Here is a 10169-nt window from a genome sequence, read left to right as displayed (position 1 = left end):
CTGCCCGAATGTCGACTTCTCCCCCGAGCCTCTTGTTGAGAGATCAAACTCAACTTAGTTTAGTTAGTTAGTCAACCATGTAACATCGTAGTTACCTAGATAGAATCTAGTTAGAAGTGTTGACTATAACGCTTTAAATAGGACCTTGTACTTAAGTGGGATATTCTAGATCCTCCACTCCCAAGTACATTTAATATAGGACTTACACCCTTGTACCTATATTCTCCTCACACATGTGCACCCTTGCACATGAGATCTATATATACCTCATTGTGGGTATTTTTTTTTTGTATTTGATGATGATAATGCTAATTTAATATAGTTACTCATCCCCCATCTTGTGTTGTTCATAAGTGTATCTTCCTCTCTCTCTTCCTCTCACGCACATACACACACATATCACTTAATCTTCCGCTTATTAACTTAATCACATAATTAGGTACTAATTAACCCTTAATTACTTACCTAATTCTTAACATGGTATCAGAGCGTGTGGTTTAGCACATCCACTAAACCCATCCGCCTCTTCATAATTGTGTGTTCGAAATGCCGATGACAAATTCCGGTTATCCGCTATCGTAGTGCCATTATGTAGCACGAGTACGCGATTGAAGGAAGAAAAGCAAAATGGAAGACACTACATCAAAATGAACATACAAATGGGTAGCTCGCTCCCTAGTGAAAAGCTAGACTGGAGCAATTATTCATCTTGGGAGAACAAAATGACCCAATACCTTGTTGGCCAAGGGTATTAGAGCTACATCAACGACGCTCAAGAAAATCGACCTGACCCAAAGAACGCCGACTACTCAACATGGGAGCAAGCGGCGAATCGAGTCATGTATTGCTTGGCAACATGTGTCCACGACCACATGCTTAGCCACATTCAAGACGCCAAGACGCCCAAAGAGGCATGGGAGAAATTAAAGAAAATGTTCGCCGCCAACATAACCGCCCGAAAGCTTCAACTCCAACAAGAGTTGAATAACATTTGGCAAAAAGACATGTTTGTGTTGGACTACACCGCCAAGATCAAGAGCATTTGAGACTCACTTGGCTCCATCAAAATAAACGTTATTGGTCGACCTCCAATCAATGTTATTGGTCGAAGAGAACCATGTCCGAACCAAGATGAAGACGTCGGAAGGACAAATGTTCTTCTCAAGTTCGGATGGTGGCCGAGGACGAGGTCACGGCGGAGGAGATCACGACGGTAGAAGAGGCCAATTCGGCCCATCACACGAAGGGAGCTCAAACCTTCACGGAAGCCATCAAGGAACCTTCGGAAGAAGGGGGGAGCTTCCATGCTGAACAAGGTCAGCGAATGAGGCCTGCAATTTGCAACTATTGTGGACAAATTGGCCACCGCGAGGAGGAGTGCAGAAAAAGAAGAAGCGAGTCGGCTTCGACAAGTCGACAACTCACGAATTACGCCGTCAACTCCGAATACGACGACTACGGCGAACTCTTCGTAATGAGGCATAGAGCAAACTCTCTGTCGTCCTCCGACTCCGCAAGCACCTCCAACTCGGAAGACGTGTGGTTCGTCGATTCTAGCATCTCACATCATATAACGTCACACCAAAAGTGGTTTCGTGACTTACAAACGCCGGACCGACCCGGCTTCATAGAAATGGGAGACAACACCACACATCCCATTTGGCACATCGGCAATTTCCCATTCGAGAAAGAAGACGAAAAAACTTGCATCAAGAATGTCTTGCATGTGCCCACAATGACGAAGAATTTGGTCTCGGTCGGCCAAATCATGGAGCAAGGCATGCAAGTCCGCTTCAACAACGAAGGTTGTTTCATTGAGAAAGATGGTTGACTCATAGCCAAGGGATGAAGAGACGGTTGCATGGCCATCCTCGATTCGAACGAGATGAAATCGGCCATGTATGCCAAAGGTCTCAAAACCGAGACAAGCATCGAGTTGTGGCACAAGAGAATCGGCCACATAAAACTCCAACGGCTCCGAGCGATGCAAACAAAGGGAGCCATGATTGGACTTCCGACATTCGAGTCAAAACGAGTCGATCGAGTATGCAAAGCATGCCAACTCGGCAAACAACATCGACTCCCATTCCCGAAGGAGAGCTACGCAAGCAAAGGCCTCCTTGACATCATACACTCGGATGTATGGGGACCGGCTCAAATGCTGACGATCGGCGGATGCTGATTCTACATCACCTTCTTTGACGACTACTCGCGCTACACATGGATCTTCCTGATGAAGAAGAAGAGCGAAGTGCTCTCCCACTTCCAAAAGCTGAAGGGCCAAGTCGAAAAAGAAACCGATCGGCACATTCGATGCCTACGATCGGATGGAGGAAAGGAGTACTTCTCTGATGAATTCACCTCCTACCTCCAAAGTGAAGGCATTCGGAGAAAATTCTCATGCCGACACACACCCAACAAAATGGAGTGGCTGAAAGGAAGAATCGGCAAATACTCGAGGCAACACACGCCATGATGCATGAGAAAGCACATGCTGAACTTCTATTGGACCGAAAAGGCATCCACGGCCGTCTATCTCATGAACCGGTGCACCACTAATGGAGTGCATGAGCTAACTCCATACGAGCTCCTCGTCGGAAGGAAGCCGATCATGTCGCACCTCAAGGTATTCGGAAGCATTGCGAATGTATGCATCCCAAACGAACATGTTCGAAGAAAGTCCAATTACGGCAAAGCCTAGTGGGCCACAAGAGCCCACGCATGACCCAAGCACGTCGCGGCCAAGTACAACCTTGGACAAAAGCAAAGGTAAGATGCCCGAATACGAAGTCGACCACCCCGACGACAGTGATTCGGATGCGTTGGCTCGCTCACTAGACAGTGTGTTTGGTGTACCCATCATGTGGACACCCAGAGTAAAGAAGGCGCTCACATCGACGACCGAAAAACTTCGACGCTCATCTAGAGCTAAGAACCCCGTCACTCGGCTTGGCTACAATGAGTATATGGCCCATCACTATGCCTTTGCGATGAAGGGAGCGGCCGAACAAGAGCCCAAGAGCTCCATCGAAGCGGCACATTACCCATGATGGCTGGAAGTAGTCGGCCTTCGCCCACACTCTACAAGCCTTCTGAAGGGAAAAGCACGGAATATTGCTCGACCACAATCGAGTCTTGAATCACTTCACTGAGAATGAAACATAGAAATGGGAAGTGGAGAGTACACAAAGGAAATACACAGGATGTTTACGTGGAAAACCCAATTAGGGAAAAACCACGGGAGCCCACAAACTCCAACAATCACTATAGGAGAAAGGTGCAATCAAAGCCTCGGAGGCAACAACCTCAAGCTCTATATCTTCGCCAACCGACGATTACAACAGAGTATCTCTTTATATCTCACACTCTCTCCCTCTCTGTCGCTCTTTATACAATAGTTACAACAACATGACAACAACTACAACCACTACATAATAAAGTGATTGCCCTAAGTCATATTTATACTTATATGAACTTAGGGCTATTTACAAATATAGCCTCAATAGGCTTACTCAAAACATATTTACAAATATGTCTTCTCTTCTGGTTCTCACCAGGTCTCCTCTGGTTTCCGGATCTCTTCTAGTTCTCACCGGGTCCTCTTAACTCATCACCGGATCCCATCTGGAGGAACCGATTTCCCAATAATCTCCCCCTTCACTTCAACATGGGATGCCTCGTTAGCTCGATCAGCTTTCGAAACGCGTCCAACTTGTCAGTTGCCAACACCTTGGTCAGCATATCTGACCCGTTCTTCTCCGTGTGGATCTTCGTCAGCACAAACTCTTGATCTTCTACTCTCTCTTTGATCTAGTGGTACCTTCGTTGGATATGTTTCGTCTGGGAATGGTAGGCCGCGTTCTTTGCAAGGTGGATGGCACTTTGATTGTCGTAGTAGAGACAATATTCCTCCTGTTGGATTCATAGCTCTCCGATGAAGTCCTTCCTCCAGATTATCTCCTTGCCGGCTTCTACAACTGCCATGTACTCCACCTCCGTGATTGACAACGCAACCGTCTTCTGCAGCCTCGACTGCCACGAAACAGCTCCCCCTACATAAGTCATGACATATCCGGATGTAGACCGACTGGTATCCGCATCAGCCAACATATCCGAATTCGTGAATTCGTCAAGTTGGGGATTACCGGAGTTGAACCGGAGGCACATACTCAAGGTGCCTTTCAGATACCGGAGTATCCACTTGACCGCGTTCCAATGCTCTCTTCCCGGATTGCTCATGAACTAGCTTACCACTCCGACTACATATCCGATATTCGCATGGGTACATACCATTGCGGACATCAAGCTTCCGACGACAGAGGCATATGGTATCTTCATCATATCCATCTTCTTGGTCTTTGTTTTCTAGATAGCTTGTAGTTTGCCGGAAGTGTCGATCCAACCGGTTTCGTCTCCAACATGTTGAACCGTTGAAGCACCTTTGTCACGTACTTCTCCTGTGACAACCACAACAGCTTCTTCGACTGGTCCCGGATGATGTGCACTCCCAATATCTGTCTTGCTAGACCCAAGTCTTTCATTAAGAAGGTCTGGTTCAGAGCCTTCTTTAGCATCCGAATGTGGCCCTGGTTTCGTTCGACGATAAGCATATCATCCACATATAGGAGTATCAGGAAATCTCCTCCGTCAAATTTCTTCACAAACACACAATGATCGGCCTACATCGTGTCGTACCCTTGGTCGGTCATGAAGGAGTCGAACTTCCGGTACCATTGCTGAGGAGCTTGCTTCAGTCTGTATAAGCTTTTCTTCAGCCGGCTCACCAGGTGCTCCTTCCCTTTCTTCTCAAATCCTTCCGGTTGATGCATGTAGATCTCTTCTTTGAGGTCGCCATGTAGGAATGTCGTCTTGACGTCCAATTGCTCTACCTCAAGGTCCATGCTTGCCGTTATGCTCAATACCATCCAGATGGATGTCATCTTTACTACCGGGGCAAAGATCTCATCAAAGTCCACTCCTTTCTTCTGCTGGAAGCCCTTCACCACGATCTGAGTTTTGTACCTTGGTGGATTTCCAGCATCTCCCGATTTCAGCTTGTACACCCACTTGTTCCGAAGTGCTCTTTTCCCTTTCGGCAACTCCGCCAGTTCATACGTGTGGTTCTCATGTAGGGAATCCATCTTGTCCTGTCCTTTCTTCTGCTAGAAGCCCTTCACCACGATCCGAGTTTTGTACCTTGGTGGATTTCCAGCGTCTCCTGGTTTCAGCTTGTACACCCACTTGTTCTGGAGTGCTCTTTTCCCTTTCGGCAACTCCGTCAGTTCATACGTGTGGTTCTCATGTAGGGAATCCATCTCGTCCTGCATGGCACTCAACCACTTGTGGCTGTGGGTGTGTCTCTTTGCTTCTTCGAAGCTTTCCGGCTCCCCCTCATCGGTTAGCAACACATACTCTGCATCCGGAAATCTCTGGGGGGCTCTTCTCTCTCGGAGAGGATATCTCTGTCCCTGGTTTCTGACTAACGGTTCCTCCATCTGTTCTGAATCCGAATCCGATTTGGGATCTTGTCCGGTTCCAGTGTCTTCTTCTTCTTCTTCTTCTTCGATCGGTTTGGTTTCTTGCCCATATCCGGCCGGTTTGTCGAATGTCCTTTGGTTGCCAGCCAACATCTGGTTTTCAACCGGGTAGGTCCTTGTGTCCTCAAACCGGTTTTCATTGGATGATTCGGAGTTGATCATCTTCTTCTCCTCCGACTCCCAGTCGGCAATGGTCCCGTCTTCCATGAAGACTATGTCCCGACTATGGGATACCTTCTTGTCAACCAGATCCCACACCCGGTAATCGAACTCATCATCGCCGTATCCAAGCAATATGCATGATCGGGACTTCGGATCCAGTTTTTCTCTCTTGTCCTTTGCAACATGCACATATGCGAGACACCCAAACACCTTTAGATGCCTGTAAGGCACGTCCTTACCGGTCCATACTCTTTGCGGTGTGTTTCCGTCCAAGGGTACTAAGGGTGATCTGTTTATCTCATAGTTCGCGAGCCCAAGAAGTTTGGACGAGGAGCTTAAGAATTTTGGCTCGATGCGGGGTGGAAGTTCAGGTATCAAGTGCAACAGTTGTTTGGTTAGCTACTAAATCGGTTGCATGGTTTCATGGGTGGAATGGAAATAGCCCTTCTTTAAAGGTGGTGAATGGAACAGTTCAACCTGCGGCTCAAGGAGATTCATTCTACATACAGGAACAATATGTAGATGTTTGGTTTTTAGTGGTTGGCCTTACTGTTTGGCAAGTGTGGGTATCTAGGTGCAAGGAGTCGTTTACCGGGAAGCGAACCCCATTAGCTAAGAGTTTAATGACGATTTGGTTTAATCTGATTTCTATGCTACAAGGAAAGTTTGACAGCTTTCAGGGGTCGTCTGATGCGAGTGAAGAAGTTAGATACCACTTCTTTCTTAAATGGAGAGGTTCTCCGATGTTATAGATGGTGGATGGTAATGTAAAGTGGATTTATTAGCCACCCCGGTGGCTGTTTCCTCCTAGGGTACCAAACATAGAGGTAGATGTTGAATTGTGAAGAGATTGGAGGGTGTTTTTGCTGAATGTGGATTGTGTGAGGCTCATGTTGAGGGGAGTCTGTCGAGTAATTCTGTGACGAGGCTTTGTTGCTTCATTTATACATGATGTTTTCTTGTCCATTGCAAAGTGGCTTGTAACATATGAGTTATATACTATCCTATGTACATTTTCTTAACTAATGGAAGTAGAATTGTTTTTGAATATATATATATATATATGCAAAAACTTATATTTCTATACCATATCATTATCATGTTTGGAACACACTAGTAGGGATGTGTCAATTTACTTGGTGGCATTATCGAAAATCATATAAAAGACAAGTTTGTGTTTATATACGTATATATATATATATAGTATGCCTAACCTTCTACGTGGAGGTTTTTTTGTGGTTTTTCTCGTTCAATTCAAACATCAATTCTATTTTTATAGAATGTCGACATAATCCCTATTATGTATGTCTTTGGTCCTACCCACTATATTTTCTGTAAATATCACAATATGCACTTGGTCAAAAAGTAGACAGAGTACAAGCCAATCATTAAGATGAATGCACAAATTTAAATTATGATTTAATGATAATGCTAATTAGCATTGTCATTAGTTCAATTAAAATAATTACAATTAGAAATAACCATACAATAATATTGATAATTAAAGCAATTAGAAGTTTGATTTGTATTGCAAATTAGCATTGTTAATGCTAATTAAACACTACACATTTTAATTAATGCCTATTATGTTTAAGCATCATGTAAGTTAAAGGTGCGTTTACCTGTATCACGTTAACATGACACCTTTTTCATTTCACCACTAAAATTTTCTTTGTCGAAAGCAATTGTAAGTTATTTTATTGAATAATAATAACTATCTTTTGATGAAAAGGACCCATGACATGGATATGTACATCATTTCAAACACATACACCATCTTAGGTGACTTATGAATCTAAACATGCTTATTGTGCTCCGATTTAGATATAATTATGTGCTCTCCATTGTAAACATGTTACTTAAATTGTTTCAACCCATTACTCAAACTGTTTTTTTTTTCCAAAAAAATTACTAATTCCATTAGTTAAGAAAAAGTACATCAGATAATATACAACTCATATGTTACAAGCCAATTTGCATGACTACAAGAAAACAACATGTATAAATGAAGCAACAAAGCCTCATCACAGTATTGCTCGATAGAATCCCCTCAACATGAGCCTCACACAACCCACATTCAGCAAAGACATCCTCCAATCTCTTCACCCTTGGAGAAAACAGCCACTGGGGTAGCTGATAAATCCACTTTGCATTGCCATCTACCATATGTAGCATCGGAGAACCTCTCTGTTTTAGAAGGAAGAGGTATCTAGCTTCTTCGCTAGCGTCAGAGGTTTTAGAAGGAAGGCTGTCAAACTTTCCTTGTAGCGTAGAAATCAGATTAAACCAAATCATCATTAAACTCTCAGCCGATGGGGTTCGCTTCCCGGTAAATAACAATTGGCAACGGTTCGGTTTGAACCAAACCAAACCTCGAACCCATGGCTTAACGATTTCAAAAGTTTGGTTTGGTTCAAGTTTAGGTTTTTTTTAAACGGTTCGGTTCGGTTTTAACAGCCAAAAACCGCGGTTTAAATGGTTTAATGTTTATTTATTTATTTTTTAAACCAAATCATTATTAAACTCTTAGCTGATGGGGTTCGCTTCCCGGTAAATAACAATCGGCAACAATTCGGTTTGAACCGAACCGAACCGCGAACCCACGGCTTAACGACTTAACGGTTTCAACGGTTCGGTTCGATTTAGGTTTAGGTTTTTTTTAAACGGTTTGGTTTGGTTCAGGTTTCAAAAAATTTTAACGGTTCAGTTTGGACCCTCTCAAACCGAACCGTTGCCGATTGTTACCAGTAAACGACTCCTTGCACCTAGATACCCACACTGCCAAACAATAAGGCCAGCCACTAGAAACCAAATATCTACGTATCGTTCCTGTATGTAGAATGAACCTGCATGTATGAGGTTGTACAGTTCCATTCACCATCTTTAAAGGATTGTTTCCATTCCACCCATGAAACCATGCAGTCGATTCAGTAGCTAACCAAACAATTGCTGCACTTGATACCTGAACTTCGACCCCGCATCAAGCCATAATTCTTAAGTGCCTCATCCAAACTTCTTGAGCTCGCAAGCAGCTCCACACACAATGTGCGATATCCTCCAAACTCGCTCCACAGGCCTTCCACTTACTCATACCACCATGTTTCCCCAACTAGTCTCCGGTTGGAACGGTCCAATGGGTGATTAACCAAAAAAACATCTTGACCCTCTCAAGGAGGGATGAGTTCCATATCTTGCTCCTAGTTTTATCCACGAAGACTGAGTCGACAGCTACATGGGTCCATTTGTTGTCACACTTCTCACAATGCAAGCATAAAGGTCTCCCCATGCGAGTTGAGTAGTCAAAGAAACCATGTGATTTACCTTGTTTGCCCCTCCACGTATATTCTGTAGGATCCTATTCTAAACACTTGAGTGGCTTGCCTTCAACTACATAAAAGATCCAATCATCCTCAACCTCATCGACTGCTAGATTCAACTTCCATTTCTTATTGTCTCCTGCCACAATTCTAATTGGGGACCAATGAGCACATGCAACTACTGATCCCAACTGGATGATCTTCCCATTCTTTCCTAGACCTTTGGCATTGATAACTTTACTGGCATCATCACATTGTCTGAACCATACTCAAACTGTTTTTAAAGATGGTTCTTCCAATATCATGCCATTTTTTTATCCTAGCAAAACAAAATTTATGATTGCTCAACTCATACCATATTATCGAAAACATAATAGCCAATTCATGTTTTTTAAACATGGCTTATTATTGATGATTGCATAACTGGTACCATATTATTGAAGACATAATAGCTAATTCATGTTGTTTTAAAGACATGGCTTATTATTCATGATTGCTCAACTCATATCATAGTATTGAAGACATAATAGCCAACACTGCCATTAGCATTCATCCTCTTCATGTAAACTTTATGAACATGTCAATTGTATGTTTTCCAACTAATACTCATATGCGAAAAAGTTATCAATACCTCAATAGTGCTCTTTTGAAGATATTAATTTAGTGTGAGGACGCAACTTCATCAACATAAATTGCATAACGCATTTGCACAATACAAGACTTTAAGCAATATGTAAGGGAAATAGTATATCCAAGTATTTGCGTATTGAGAAGAGAAAATTATAAAGAGATCATAAAAAATAAGAAATTGATTCCTTCTCATCCCTTTCTAAAATGATTTTCCATAGTTTCCCTCATAAATTCATCAATGCATATTTTCCTAGTGCTACATATATTTAAAACTTCATTTATTCATGTTTTCCTAGGGTTACATGTAATCCTCAAGTATTAATGGTCAAATATACTAGAGTGAAAACATTAGAAATGTTTATGTTTATGTATAGAAAGCCCAAATCCAATCTTCTTCATCATTATTTGATGAGCTTCTATTCTTTCAAGACTGCCATAAAATAAGCTACTAGTCTTCTATAAAGCTGGAGATAAAGAGTCAACTTGAAAAACATTGTTTTAAACATCCGTAATGAACACATTG

This window comes from Azolla caroliniana, unplaced genomic scaffold (assembly GCF_043228905.1).
Source record: "Azolla caroliniana isolate FFs.n. ecotype wild unplaced genomic scaffold, voAzoCaro1.0.p SCAF_10, whole genome shotgun sequence".
Classification (NCBI taxonomy): Eukaryota; Viridiplantae; Streptophyta; class Polypodiopsida; order Salviniales; family Salviniaceae; genus Azolla; species Azolla caroliniana.
Note: the sequence above shows the minus strand (reverse complement) of the source record.